Source organism: Hibiscus syriacus, unplaced genomic scaffold (assembly GCF_006381635.1).
Source record: "Hibiscus syriacus cultivar Baekdansim isolate YM2019G1 unplaced genomic scaffold, ASM638163v2 tig00112758_pilon, whole genome shotgun sequence".
NCBI classification, from domain to species: Eukaryota; Viridiplantae; Streptophyta; class Magnoliopsida; order Malvales; family Malvaceae; genus Hibiscus; species Hibiscus syriacus.
Genome location: NW_024063396.1, coordinates 323,651 through 339,126, shown reverse-complemented (window position 1 = coordinate 339,126; position 15,476 = coordinate 323,651). Strand labels below are relative to the sequence as shown.

The 15,476-nt window shown below is 34.9% G+C and overlaps 1 non-coding gene across 1 annotated transcript; it reads right to left on the bottom strand.

The window, feature by feature from the left end:
* Nucleotides 1-2,578: 2,578 nt before the first annotated feature.
* Nucleotides 2,579-2,727, bottom strand: LOC120183370. The gene has a single exon (XR_005521940.1). It is a non-coding gene; the product is annotated as a U4 spliceosomal RNA (small nuclear RNA).
* Between the last annotated feature and the right edge of the window lie 12,749 nt (nt 2,728-15,476).

The window sequence follows — 15,476 nt, the reverse complement described above, 5'->3', positions numbered from 1 at the left end:
TGGAAGCTTTTGCAGAAAATTGAAAGAAATTGCACAGCGATTTAGAGTGGTTCGACTTTATCAACCAAAGTCTACGTCCACTACCTTAGCTATCCACACTAAGGATTTTCCAACAAATTCACTAATTTGTTCTTTCTTTTGAAGCCAAAGAGATAACCTTACAACTCCCTCAAGAATATACCCTAATTCTTGAGAACACTTTTTTCTCAAAGAGAAATACAAATTTGCAAACTTACAAGAAAAATCTCACAAGGCAAATATGTTTGCATAATTCTAGAACAAAGAAAGAACACTCAAGAATAAATACAATTGAGCACAATAAGTGTTCTTGAAAGCAAAATGAATATTGAATGAAAAATAGGCTTGAAATGCTCAAACTTGAGGTTTGATGCTTTCTCTTTGATTCTCTCTTGATTCTAATTGCTTGATATTTCTTGTTATTGATCAATGGCTTCTAAGCTTGCTTAAATACACCTTGAATCACTTCTGAACGTTGGGGATGATTAGAGAAGATATTATAGCCGTTTTAGTATGAAAATAATTAATAAAACAGCTTGGAGCGTGGGGGGTATCGGTACCCCATATGGGGAATCGGTTCCCTAAGTGTAAAATTCAAATATTTCGACCGTTATACAAGGGGGAATCGGTACCCCCTGGGGGGGAATCGGTTCCCTCCGAGCATACTGGAATTCTCGGAGCCAAACCATTCAGGGGGAATCGGTACCCCTTTGGGGGAGAATCGATTCCCTCTGAGCAATCTGGAATTTTTGGCTTTGAAATGGTTCGAAATACTTTGTAAAATTATTTTGAGATTGTTTTAAGATTAAAATTTAATTTTACACTTGAGTAAGGATTAAAAATGATCTTTGAAAGATTTGGAGTAATGTTTTGATATTCGAATAGTTATATCGAATATACTTAGAAAATCATTTGGAAAAATCTTAAAATTCATTTAACTTAATTTGTTATATCGAAATATCAAAATGTTTTCAACAGTATTGATATTGTGCTTACAGTATCGATACCACATGAATAGTACCGATATTATTCTTGTCGTATCGATACCCAAGATAAAACAAGTATCGATACTCCCATGGCAGTATCGATACTGCCTTTTGGTTTTAAATGTGCTCAGATTTCAATATACAACATTGGTATCGATATTGTCTGAGTATCAATACTAGAATTGATATTACAAACCCTAGTATCGATACTTCCTATCCAACGGTCATATAACAACTAGTTTTTATTAGAGTAGTATCAATACTCATAGCCCGAATACCGATACTCCCTGGTCTAGACATTTTTATTTTGGAGATTTTTAATCTCCAACGGCTAGAAACATTCACAAACGCATTTCAACATATAAAATGAAGTTCAAGACACTTTAAGAAGGTTACAACACCTATCCAAGCAATCAACATCAAGGGAAAAACTCTTTCAATCTTATTTTCCCTTTTTTTATTGTAAATAGAGTGTTTTTAGTGAGTTTAATTGTGTAAACACCTTCCTTTGAGAGGTTTCTTGTTTACAATCTTTTATCCTTTGTAAAAGGTGTTTTGGTTATAGCTTAGCCATTGAAAAGATAGGGAAATTGTAAAGGTTACTCTTGAGCCTAGAAAAAGAAAGAACAAACTAGTGAATTTGTTAGAAATCCTTAGTGAGGAGCTAAGGTAGTGAATGTAGACTTCATTGAGAAAGTTGAACCACTATAAATCTTTGTGCAAATATTTCCTATTATTTCTCCTCATTTCCCTAAAATTTAAAAAAGCCAATTCATCCCCTCTTGACATATTTTGGTTGATCGAATCGAGCTTCCAAATTCTCAACATATAGAATGAAATTGAAGTGGACTTTAATTGATGGAAGTGTGACGGTGATATTGGTTGAAGGGATGTAATGAAATGGTGAAGGATGATTGAAATTTGGCGTGGAGAATAATAGAAATTCAAAAGATGGATTGTGACCCACTAGCTATTGGAGCTAGGAACCAACAATATAAACATATGGTTTTGAAATGAAAGAGGGTGGAACGTTATATTCAAGTGGAATCGATGAAGACTACAAGACAAGTCTTGAAGCCGATAAAGTTCTACAAAAGAACAAGAATGAAAGCAAAACTCTCAAAGGATTTCTATATATTCAAAAGTTGTGTTTACAAATGAACATAGGGTGCCTATTTATAGTGAGAATAGACAGCATATGAAAAGGTTTACAAAAGCATTACAACAATTATCTAAATACACTTGAATTCACTTAAATGCTTTGTCCTTTCATCTCTCTTTGTGTGGCTGATTAATATAGTGTTTTGCTGATCAATGCAGTATGGTTAGGATTAGGGGTGTAAACGAGCCGAGTCCAGCCTAAAACTCGACTCGAAAACTCGCGAGCTTAAAATTTTCAAGCTCGACTCGAACTCAAAAGATAATATTGTAACTCGACTCGAACTCGAAAAGACTCGAACTCAAAAAAATTCAAGAGCTCGATTAAAACTCGAAACTAAACTCAATTAAAACTCAAAACTAAGCTCGATTAAAACTCAAAACTAAGCTCGATTAAAACTCGAAACTAAACCAGATTAAAACTCGAAACTAAGCTAAATTTCAAGCTCGATTCAAGCTCAATTTTGAGCTCGATTCAAGCTCAATTAAAAATAGTTTTCAACTAACAATTGACGCGCATCGGTTAGAACCTCATGAGCTGCGCCATTGCGCCCAGCACAAAGCTGCCCATACCCTGGGTATCCTCACCTTTTATAATATCCCCAGCGCAAAGCTTCCTTAAACCGACCAATGTGGGTTACTGGGAATCTGGGATATAGTAAAAGATCATTGCTGATAGGAAAGTTGATTGAACCTCGGACACTAGTCTCTGAAGTGGATGACCAAACACATTATCACCCGAAACTGGCAGAGCATTCCCATGTTCGTCGACTCGGGTTGCTGATCCATATCTTTGGATGTCGTATTTGCATCTCTGATAGGATCAACTTCCACAGGATTCAGTGCACTTGTGGTCAATTCACATGGAACAATCACCGAAATTTCAGTGCCATTTCAAGTACTTAAATGTTTTATAAACTAAACTTAACATTTCTTTCTAACATAATCAGATGGCTTTACACAAAAAGAGATCTCTTCCATAAAAGCTCAGTAGAATCATCTTGAATTCATGATTCAGTGAGTTAGCTGTGCAGTAATAAAGTCCAAAACTCTCATAGGATCAACCTATCCTAAGCAATTACAATCAATGATTTATGCAATTGTCATAACTTTAACTCCCTAAACAAAGAGAACTAGTTGAAGGGTAAGGCTAAAAAACCTCCAATTTCCATGGAATTGAACTAATGATAAAAAGATGGACACATACCTCTCATTTATCTTACTCCTTTGCTCAGTGACAGAATGTTTTGATCGCATAGTTTTAGCCTTATCATTGTTCTTCCCATCTGCCTCTACAACCCTAGAAAAAGAGAAGAAGAATAAACAAAAGAAAACAAAAGGCACCATTTAAGAGACAATCATATAGAAATATGGTAATAGAGATGAGAGGGAAAAGTGTAGGATCCAATCTAATAAAAATAACATTGCTGATGTCGGTGTTGTTATTGGCGTTGACAAAGAGAGTATGAGCAGAAGAAGATCTTCTTTTTTTAGCCAAACTAATCTTCCTCTTGACTTCCGATTCCTGTTTTCATTTCTTTTTTCTTCTCCGGGGGTTAATTATCGTTTAGCCACCGTAACCTTAGGGGTAAATTAGCTTTAGGCTCTCTAGATTTATGCATTTTGTACAAAAAAGTCCCTCAATTGTTTAAATTTTAGCTTAAATTAGTCCTCACATTTAGGTTTTTCTTAATTTAGTCCATGATTAGGATTGTTTTCTTTAATTAGTTGTGTATATTTATTTTTCATGTTGATATGTTTATGTATAAGTATGTGAATGATTTATTTATGAGTCACATAACATCATTTTGCATAATTTGTATGTTGCCTTCATGTGTATAACTTAAACCCTAAACTCTAACCCTAACATATAAATCCTAAAACCTAAACCCTAAATTCTAAAACATAAATCCTAAACCTTAAACCTTAAACCTTAAACCTTAAATCTCATCACATAAACTCTAAATCCTAAACCCTAAATCCTAAAGCTTATCACATAATTAGTTATGAGGTAAGTACAATATAGTATTTTGATATTAAATGCTCAAACCCTTGATATTTATGATATTTGAACCCAAAACCTCAAAATATAACAACAATTTTAAAAAATAGTTATTAGAAATATTATCATTAGAAATATATTAAATATTTGTCATTAGATAAATAATTTTTTTATTAATTTAAAGTAAATAAGAATATTTATTCAAAAATATTTTTTAACCATTTTCAATTCAAGAATATTTATTCATCAATAATGTATTTTTAATAATGTAATTTTAAAAAATCTAAAATTATAATATAACATTTTTTTCGAGCTGCTCTCGAGCTTTTCGAGTCGAATATCGAGTAGTTTGTTTCGGCTCGTTAAGAACTCGAGTCGAGTTCGAGCTCGAGTCGAGTCCATTCGATCCGAGTATTTATCGAGCCATGATCGAGTCGATCTCGAATAGCTCACGATATGTCTCGTCTCATTTACCGCCATATTTAGGATCACATCATCGTCCCTCCAACAAGACAGCCCCGATACCTTTGTCACGAACAATACATTTCCAAGCGTGAAACTCCAAAAACACGCCATTATCACTAGTGAGCTTATACACCGAAATAAGATTCTTAGAAATTGTCGGAACATGAAGTAAATAATTTAAGTGAAGAGGTAGCTAGAGTAGAATGACCAATGCAATTAATTCGTAATCCATTACCATCACCAATGACGAGCTTACCAGCACCATGAAATTCGAAGCCATCTTCAACCACCTTGGCATCGGCGGTAATGTGATGTGGAGGCCCGAAATCAACACACCACTTCATTCGAGACTCATCACACGTACGGACTTGCCCATAACCACCAAAAAGAGCAATTGACGACGCCTCATTGTAGCCACACCTAGGAGATGAAGAATGAAACATACATACATTAGCTGAGGAGTCACGAGCATCACCCCCAAAGTGCCATTCGTAACGGTTGCAGTCCCAAAACCCGGGAAAGTTTGATCGAACCTATACCAACAGCGATCAACGAGATGTCGTAGCTTCCCACAAAACTGGCACTGAAAAAGATTTTGACCACGCCCTCTTCCACCAGCCTGACCGGAAAACGCACGCCCTCGTCCGAAAATATTGCCACAACCAGTAGACCCAGAAAAATTACCACGACCAACAGAATTGCTAATCGAATAAGGCAAATCAGCAACCATTTGGGGCGGGCCACCAATTAAATTCGGGATCGACACCTTAGCCATATTGGCAGAAACATCCGGACGGTCAAGCTGCTCGAATGTCTGCTGTTGCACCTCAGCATCAACTAACATAGCAGTGACAAGCGCAAGCGAGAACGGCTCCTGACTAGTATTGATAACAACAGCAAACGGACGATACTTCGACGGCAAACCATTGAGAATCGTTACCATTTGTTAGTACTCCGATACCGGAGCTCTACAGGCGGCCAAAGCATCACATGTTTCCTTGACCTGAGCGATATAGGCACGAATATTCTAATCCTCTTTGCGTAGCAACTTGAGCTTGTGATGGAAGCTCATAATTGTAGTAGGTGATTTGCTCGCAAAAAACGCAGTGACCCTCGACCAAATCTCCGCCACCGACTATGTTCCAACAAGGTGAGGTAGAATGCAAGGGTCGATCGTCGATAACAGCGACGACGCAATAGCACTATCTTGAGCGACAAAAACCTCATAGTCATCATTGTCCACGACAGCCCCACCATCAAGAACCACCGTGGCACTGGGCGACCGAACGCTGCTAGTTAAGAGTTTCTCCAGCTGATGACTCCTAACGGAGAGAAGAATTTGTTGCTTACATAGGAGGTAATTAGACTCATCGAGGACCACGCTGACTCTTTTGTTAGTAAACATGCCGCCAGGAGCAGCATCGGAAATGGCCAAGGGTGACATCTGCATCACCGAAGACGAACACACATACCTCCAGGAACGTCAACACCTAGCTGATACCATGTCAACTTTCTTTCTATTTCTTCAATAGGTTTTCTTTTTCTAGAAAGGCTACAGCACTAGGATACAGACTCACTTTTTATAGCTTACAGAATGCATGCACACTTATAACATAAAGTCAACTGGCAATAGCTGGCACTCATACTCTCCAACAAACTCACACCCATTCTCTCTCCAACAAACAGGCCGATAGTGAATTTCGTCGACTGTAGTGGTGACGGTAACAACGACATTGAATTTTGGGTTAAATGTTTGAGGTATTTGATTTAAATATATATATAAATTTTGTTTTAAAATAAAAATAATTAGGCCATATAATTGTTAGATAATTTTTTAACGATAACTATAGATTAGGTGCTTAAAATGATAATATTCATAATGTTAGATATTTATATTAACTAAAAAGAATTCAGACACCTAAATAATAAAATAAATATAACTTAGAAGTTTTTTTAAAAATAATTTTGTTACATATTATTTAAGCTTAATATAAAAGAATAATTACATTAGTTTGAACATTTTATTAAAAAAAGTTTAGGCAATTAAATTATTTAGTTTAATTATAAAATAAGTGCTCAACTTATTCTTTTTTCTTAAATAGGTGTTCAATTTTTTTTGAATCATCCAGATACCTAATGTTACAAATATTATCACTTTAGGTGTTTCGGCCGGACGACCATTCAATTTTTTTCATTAAAGATATGTGTCGCGCTCTAGTAATTTTAAAAATTTCATTTAAAAATTAAAATTAAATTTAAAAAACTCAAAAATTTCAAACACGTAAAAAAATCCAAAACTTGGAAAATATCAAATTCAAACCCTAAATTCACACCGACTGTCGCTATTTACTATCGATGAAGCTCCACCCAATGATCGATAACCTTATGAAATCACGACCAATTGACGATCAATTGATGACCAATCGACATGTGTACTTTGACGAACCCCATCGACGAATCAAACCCGACTAACAACAATCCAAATCACGACATTAGGCGACGTGACGACTACGATGGCACCATTGCCACTACCATCACCAGCCGCTGATCATCAATCACCGGCGTCACCGCGGGTCACACACACTTCCCAATACTCCTCGTATCCCAAGTTTATCACACCCCTTCAATAGCCCCTCCAACATCCCCATCTACCAACTGCGTATGACCAATTTAGCAAATGATTTGCATAGCATTGGTGTTTATGCAAATGATTTTCAACCATACTGAATAGGGTTTTTGGCGATACTATGAAATGAATTTTAAATCCCTATTTCGTCCGAATTTTCGGTGACAGCTAGAATCAATCGATCTTGTTCATAAATATAGCTAATATGGCGAAATACCTACCTTGAACTGCTTGTGATTTCATCACTTGATCCTTATTTCATGGCTTTTACCATTTCTCCAAACTTATTACAATTTCACTGATGAAGTCATGGAAGGCTTCAAGTTTCTCAAACTCTTTGCAATATTATCAATCCTTTCAATTGTTTCGGTTGAAGGACAACTTTCGGACGGTCTAAATTTCACACCGGAAGCAGCGGGAGTGGTTCATCATCACCGACTCAAGCAGGGATGGACACGGGCAGTGGCGGATCTAACTTTTTTTTTAGGGCGGGCACACATATATTATAATATAAATTTGTTGACACGATCAAATTTCATGATGGCCGCCATATAATTTCAAGGTGGGCACACATGTATTAATAAAGAAAACTTTGAATTTTAAAGAATAAAATTCGAAATCTAGGAAATTTCATGGTGGACATGTGCTCACCCTAGCTCCAACGTACGCCTGCCATTGGGGACGGGTCGGGTTTCGATCAACCCGGTCCGACCCAAAAAATGTACATCCTCCACCGATCCAACCCCAGAATTTTACATCCCTCCACTCGACTCGACTTTGTGAGATAAAATTCGAACTCGACCCAATCTAAAATAATATATTTATTAAAAAAATATTTTTTATTTAATAAAAATATAGATTTAATTAAAAATAATATATAGAGATATTATTGTAATTATCTCTAAATATATAAATTAAAATTATTTTTTTCAAATTGTGATAAGTATTTTCATCCTAAAAACGAAATCAAACATAACCTCTAAAATTCCCATCCCGACCCCAAAATTTTTTTATAAAAAATCTAACCCAATCGGGTAGGAACCGTGTCCCATGTTGATCCCTAGACTCAATTATTTGAGGCAGTGGCGTACCAGTCCAACGCCCATAAACAAAAAAAGGGAAATTTACGAGTTTAGTACTTAAACTCTCAATGTTTTTCAAAACTATATCTAAATTTTAGTTTTTTTAGTTTAAGTACCTCACTGCAAAAACTTAAGGCATTACATTTTTTATGAATAAATTATATCATTCATCACGCGGTTGTATTCTCACTCTTATTTTGATAATAAAATTTAAAAAATTTCAATTTAACTACTCAATTTTCAAATTGCTCATATTTTAATCACTCTAATTTATTTTATTAATAATATTGTGACATGAAATTTTTATTATTACCTTATTAATATATAATTAAAATAAAGAAAATTAAATTTAAAAGTTCGAGTGATTAAATTAGGAGTAATTTGAAAGTTAAGTAATTGAATTAAAAAAAGTAAACCTTGGTGACCAAAATATAAGTGAGAAGATAGTTGAATGATGTAATTTACTCATAAAAATATGTGCGTGCAAATCACCTGTTAAGTTTTTAACAGTGAGGTACTAAAACAAAATAAAAAGTAAATATTAGGACTGATTTTAAAAAAGTTGAAAGTATAGATACTAAAACGAACCAAAACTGATAGTCTAAATATGAAACATGTAATTTATCCAAATAAAAAAATTGTGAAATATTTTGTGTAAAATAGAAAAGTTTAAGGTTTTTATAAATATAATAATATTTTTTAAAAATTAATAAATAAATTTTTTTAAATTATCAAAATGTGACACATGTCATTTAATAGAGAAATTTAACAACCGTTAAAATATGAACACCTAAAGTGATAACGTTTGTAATGTTAAACTCCTGAATAATTAAAAAAAGAATTAGACACTTGTTGAAGAAAAGTTATATAGTTTAGGGACTTATTTTAGAATTAAATCAAATTATTTTAATAATATGAAAACAACACGTGACGTTATATCACACAAACCATCGATCCATGAGGCAATAAATGAAATGTGGCACTTGATCCCTTATGTGCGTTTGGTTCACGGAATGTAAGATTACCATTAGAAATAAAAGATTACCAGTGGAAATAAAAGATTACCAGAGAATAGGATTACTGGAATGTTGTATTTTGTGTTTGGTTGGTTTAGCAGGAATGTAAGATTACCGTGTTTGGTTAAAGAAATAAAAGATAATTGAAATGTATAATTGACCAAATTATTCTTATGATATATTTGTTTTTTTAACAAGTTGGAAAATATTTATATATATTTTTAAAAAAATTAAATTCATAAAATATATATAATTTTTTTTCAAAATTAAAAATATAAAAAGGTTTAATGAAAGGGCAAAATTTTATTTTAACACATAAACTTCATATAAAATTTAATTATAAACTTTTTTTTAAATCTAAAATAGTTAAGGATAAATTTTTAATTTAACCTTCGTAGAATTTTTATTATTCAATGATAGAATAAGGATATTTTGGGGGGGGGGGAAATTAAGGGTATTTTAGTCCAAAACGCTGGTAATCCAACAATACATAAGAAAATGGAGGTAATGACATTCACGGTAATATACCCCCAAAAATCCACTATTTGTAACAGCCTCAATACCAGGTTAGTGACTAAATTATAGAACTTCAGAATTTGGTGATTAAAATAGAATGATTGAATATTGTTCTAATTTGGTATAGGGTTAAATTGCAAGGAAGATGGAATTGATGGATAGAATGGTCATTTGTAAGGGAAAATAATTAAGATTTCTTATATTTATATTAGCTACACGTGGAAAAAGGAAGCAAAACATAAGCTTCCAGAATTCTCTTCTTCTCTTATTTCCTCCCAACGTGAAAACTCATAGCAAATGTGGGATTTCTCATAAGTTGTTTGTTAGTTGAAATTTAAGTCTGGTTTTGATCCTTAGATGCTAATTAAGCTTATGAAAAGCTTAATTTGCTTTAAAGCCATAAGGTGAGGAAGTTATAAGAGATTAAAGAAAATAGGTTTTTAAATAAATTTATGGAAAATAGTTGATAAGTTGAATTTGAAGTTTAATTTGACTTGTCATCGTGCTAATTAAGAAATATGAAGTTTTAGAATTGTATTTAGAACATATTGAAATTTGAGTATGATTCTTGAATTACATATGAGGGATATGATTTTGAGGTTAAAGATGATTTTCATTGATATAAGTTGGGTTGGGTTTAATGACATGATAGGGGTTTAAAATAGAGGAATTGAGTGAAGAATTGATGATTTTCGGGCTTAAAATACAATTTTTGGGTTGTGTGCATCGATGCACATTCAATATGTATCGATGCACTCTCAAATAAATAAACATCGAATGCAATTAGTGTATCGATGCATACGGAGTGCATCGATGCACCTGCTTAAAATACAAACATCGAATGGGATTTATGCACCGATGCATAGATAGTGCATCGATGCACCCGTTAAGGGATGCATAGATACATGGTGTAGTGCATCGATGCATACCTTCATTAAAAGTTGGAAATAGGTTTCTTATTAACCTAAGGAGTGATAATTAAGAATATATTAATTAGTATACTGATTAGTATCAATGTATTACTATGTAGATATAGAACATATTTTCGTTCCGGAACAAACAAAGGATTAGGATCAAGTCAAAACAAGCAAGGCCAAGGTGAGTGCCACACTAGATAGAATTGTATGGAGATAAGACTTGCGATAAGTCTATCTCTTATAATTGAATTCATAATTTCATATTCATGTACATGCATCCATATATATATATATATATATTGGATACAGTGATTTCATGCATAATTCATTTATGCTTTAATATGATATTATATGAAAGAATGAAATTGTTAGAGAATCCTTCCAGGTATGTGAAATAAGAGAAATGATCATGTGAAGTGACTGATGTGTTTACATGGATAGTGATGAAAGAGATATGAAATGAGAAATATATTTATAATTAAGCCCATGTTATGTAATATGAGAGTTGTAGGTATAATTGGCATGCCAAGAGTCGAGGTAATCAGTGGTCCTTCGGGACATAGTGGTTCTTCGGAACAATCAATGGTCCTTCGGGACATAGTGGTCCTTCGAGACAAATATTCAGTGCCCCTTGAGGGAATTATACGAGCTGTGGTGACAGCATAGTGCACAACCTCTATGTACTCACATACCTTTGTTCTCAATATATCCATGGGCAATCCAAAGATCAATTAAAGTGGAATTATTATAAGAATAAATGTTTTATATGTGAATGTTACTATCATATATGTTATAGTGAAGTAGATGCATGCAAATAAAGATGTCATGATCATAAGTAATTGACAAAGTAGGTATTTTGGTTGTGTATAGAGTGTTGGCATGTAATAAGTGGTTAATTACGAATGCTCTTATCGATTTTGTATTTTATGGTCTCTTTTATGTAAATTAATGTATTTGGTTTTAATGAAAGTTAAAATTTCTCTATTTTTCTTTAAGTGTCAAAGTTTGAAAAGTTAATGTGACACTTCGGACTCATATTCGGGTCGGATATGGGTTAAGGGTGTTACATTTAATGGTATCATAGCTACGGTTTATTCGATTCTCGGCATAAACCGAAGTCTAGAGTGTCCTATAAAGTATACATGCCAACAAAATAGTGAAAAATTCTAATCTGATATAATAATAAGTATGTTGTTTTGCTGATAGAATGATATGAGTATGTTTTTATAGATGTCTGAACATGGTAGCTCTAGAAGTGAAGAAGGAGATGATAGGCCCGCTGAAAGCAGTAATTCACCTGCCCTCGCCAGGCAGAGTGAAGATCAGGCACCCTCTGGAGTGCCTGTAAGTGATCAAGATGTGTTCTTCATAACACTGGACGCGGTATTGGTGCGTTTTCAACCTTCTATTACTTCAACTCCAAGAATGAATGTTGCGAAGGAGTTGAAGGGTTTACGAGCACCAGAGTTTAGAGGTGAAGCCGAAGAAGGTCATGTTGCTGCGAACCTTTGGCTTAATAATGTAAAAATCATACTTGAAGGACTTCATTGTTCTGATCCAGAAAAGCTGGATGGAATAGTCTCCATGCTCCAAGGGAAAGCAAGGATTTAGTGGACCAACGTTACATTGAGAATGTCCGGTGATCAAGTAACTTGGTCTTTTTTCTTAGAAGAGTTCAAGCATAAATACATCGGCGATCAATTCATCCGACAAATGAAGCAAGAGTTCATGCACTTGAAGCAATGGAATCGTACAGTGTATGAGTACGAATGTGAATTCAACAAGTTGAGCCGCTTCGCTGCTGAGTTAATTCCTACAGAAAATGATGTTTATGATTGGTTCGTGGAAGGTTTACGTCCAAGACTGAAGGAAATGTTAATTGTGTTAAATCTATCCTCATTTCAAGAAGTGGTGAACCGAGCTAAAGCTCTAGAAAGAGCTTAGAATGAAAGGTTCAGAGATTTACGGGCTCAAACATAAAAAAGAACAGGTGCATCATCGAGTTCGATACCATCAAAAAGGGGCAGAGATGCTGGTCCTCGACCCCAAGCGAGATCAGAGTCAGTTGCATAATCTGTAAGGGGGTCAAATCAGATGAGAGGTCAACAGACATAATCAATGGGATCTGGAGCTGGGAGATCTAACCCGATCCAAGTCAGACAATGTCCACATTGTGGAAGGAACCATTCGGGGATATACAGGATGATTTCTGGAGCATGTTTTAAATGTGGGGACACCGGACATTTTGTTTAGGATTGTCCCATGTTAGCGGATGAATCTGCTCAGTCAGAGAGGTCTGCCTCGGCTATACAGAGAGGAAGAGGTAGAGGTAGGGGAAGAACTCAGTCAGAATCCTCGATTCCACAAGAGATATGCTCCACAGCTCGAGTGTATAATCTTAAGACTAGCGAGGATAGAGATGACCCATAAATAATAGCAGGTATCTTTCAGTTGTATGACAAGAATGTGTTTGTATTGATTGATTTAGGTTCTACATATTCTTACATTTGTAGTAAGCTAGTGAAAGAATTGAATATTCCGTTAGAATCTACTAGCAGTGAGGTAATAGTGACTAATCCGTTAGGACACAATGCTCGAGTTAATATGGTATGTCGAGGGTGTCTCATACATATTCAGGGAATTGAATTCCATGCTAATCTGATGGAATTACCTTTTGACAAATTCGAGGTGATACTGGGAATGGACTGGTTATATCGTTATTACGCTAATGTTGATTGTAGACTGAAAAGAGTAACGTTGAGAAGTTTAGAAGATATAGAAGTTATTGTATTTAGTGAAGGATAGAACCCATTGGCTAATGTAATATCAGTGATGTCGGCAAAGAAGTTATTGATACAGGGATGTCAAGGGTTTATTGCAAGTGTGCTGCTTGTGAGAGCAAAAGAGAAGGGGATAAAAGAAATTTCTTCAGTTAGAGAGTTTTCTAACGTTTTTCCTGCAAAGTTACTGGGTTTGCCTCCAGATAGAGAGGTAGAATTTCATATTGAAGTAATGTCGGGAACTGCACCTATTGCCATGTGACCATACAGAATGGCCCCAAAAGAGTTACAAGAATTAAAGATCCAATTACAAGAATTACTGGACAAAGGGTTTATCAGACCGAGTGTCTCACAAAGGGGAGCTCCAGTTTTGTTCGTCAAAAAGAATGATGGATCCATGCGTCTTTGTATTGATTATAGGCAACTTAATAAAGTGACCATCAAGAACAATTATTCACTCCCCCAAATTGACGATTTATTTGATCAGTTAAAAGGAGCTTCAGTGTTTTCGAAGATTGATTTACGTTCTGGTTATCATCAATTGATGATTCAAGACAAAGATATTCCAAATACGACATTCAGAACGAGGTATGGTCATTATGAGTTTATTGTGATGCTGTTTGGAGTTACAAATACTCTAGCTACTTTCATGGATTTGATGAACCGGATATTCTAACCCTATCTGGATCGATTCGTTGTGGTATTCATTGATGATATTTTAGTGTATTCGAAGTCAGAAGAAGATCATGGTTCGTATTTAAGGATCATTCTACATACTTTGAGAGAAAATAAGCTTTATGCCAAACTCTCCAAATGTGAATTCTGGTTGAAGGAAGTGACGTTCCTTGGACATGTGATTTATGCCGAAGAAATTCGAGTGGATTCTCAAAAGATTAAAGCCATTTTAGAGTGGGAAATTCCAAAGATTGTGTCAGAAGTCCGAAGTTTTCTGGGGTTAGCTGGTTATTACCGAAGGTTTATTAAAAACTTTTCGATAATAGCAATACCTCTAACTAAATTATTGAGGAAAGAGGTAAAATTTGTATAGACTCCGGAGTGCCAAGAAAGTTTGGAAAGGATGAAAAAGGTTTTAACAGAAGCTCTAGTGTTGGTTCAACCCGAGTCTGACAAGAACTTTGTAGTGTACAGTGATACGTCTCATAATGGGTTGGGATGCGTGTTAATGCAAGAAAGAAAAGTAGTGGCCTATGTTTCGAGATAATTAAAACCACATGAGAAGAATTATCCCACTCATGATTTAGAGATGGTTGCAGTAGTATTTGCACTTAAGATCTGGCGTCACTATTTGTATGGTGAGCGATGCTATTTGTATATTGATCATAAGAGTTTGAAATATTTGATGACTCAGAAGGAGTTAAATTTAAGACAACGAAGATGGGTGGAATTCTTAAATGATTATGATGTAGTGATCAATTTTCATTCGGGGAAAGCGAATGTGGCAGCGGATGCCTTAAGTCGAAAGAAGTTTGTAGCCTTAAGAGCTTTGGATGCCAGACTACCATGAAGAGGAGACGGTGCCATATGTGCGGAATTGAATCTCAAGCCATCATAGCTAGATCTAATTAAAGAATTGCAAGCTAGAGATGAAAAATGTTTAAAGAAGTTACAGCATATAAGGAATGGAGTGGTTATAGATTATAAAGTGAAAGCTGATGGGAACCTATATTATCAAGGGAGGCTAGTGATTCCAAATGATGATGAGTGGAAGAAAGACTTATTAACGGAAGCTCATTGTAGTCTATTGACTTTGCATCAGGGAGGAAATAAAATGTATATGGATCTCAAGAGTCGATATTGGTGGCCTGGAATGAAGAGAGACATTACGGAATTCGTATCCAAATGTTTAACGTGTCAGCAAGTTAAAGCTGAACATCAAGTTCCGTCAGGAC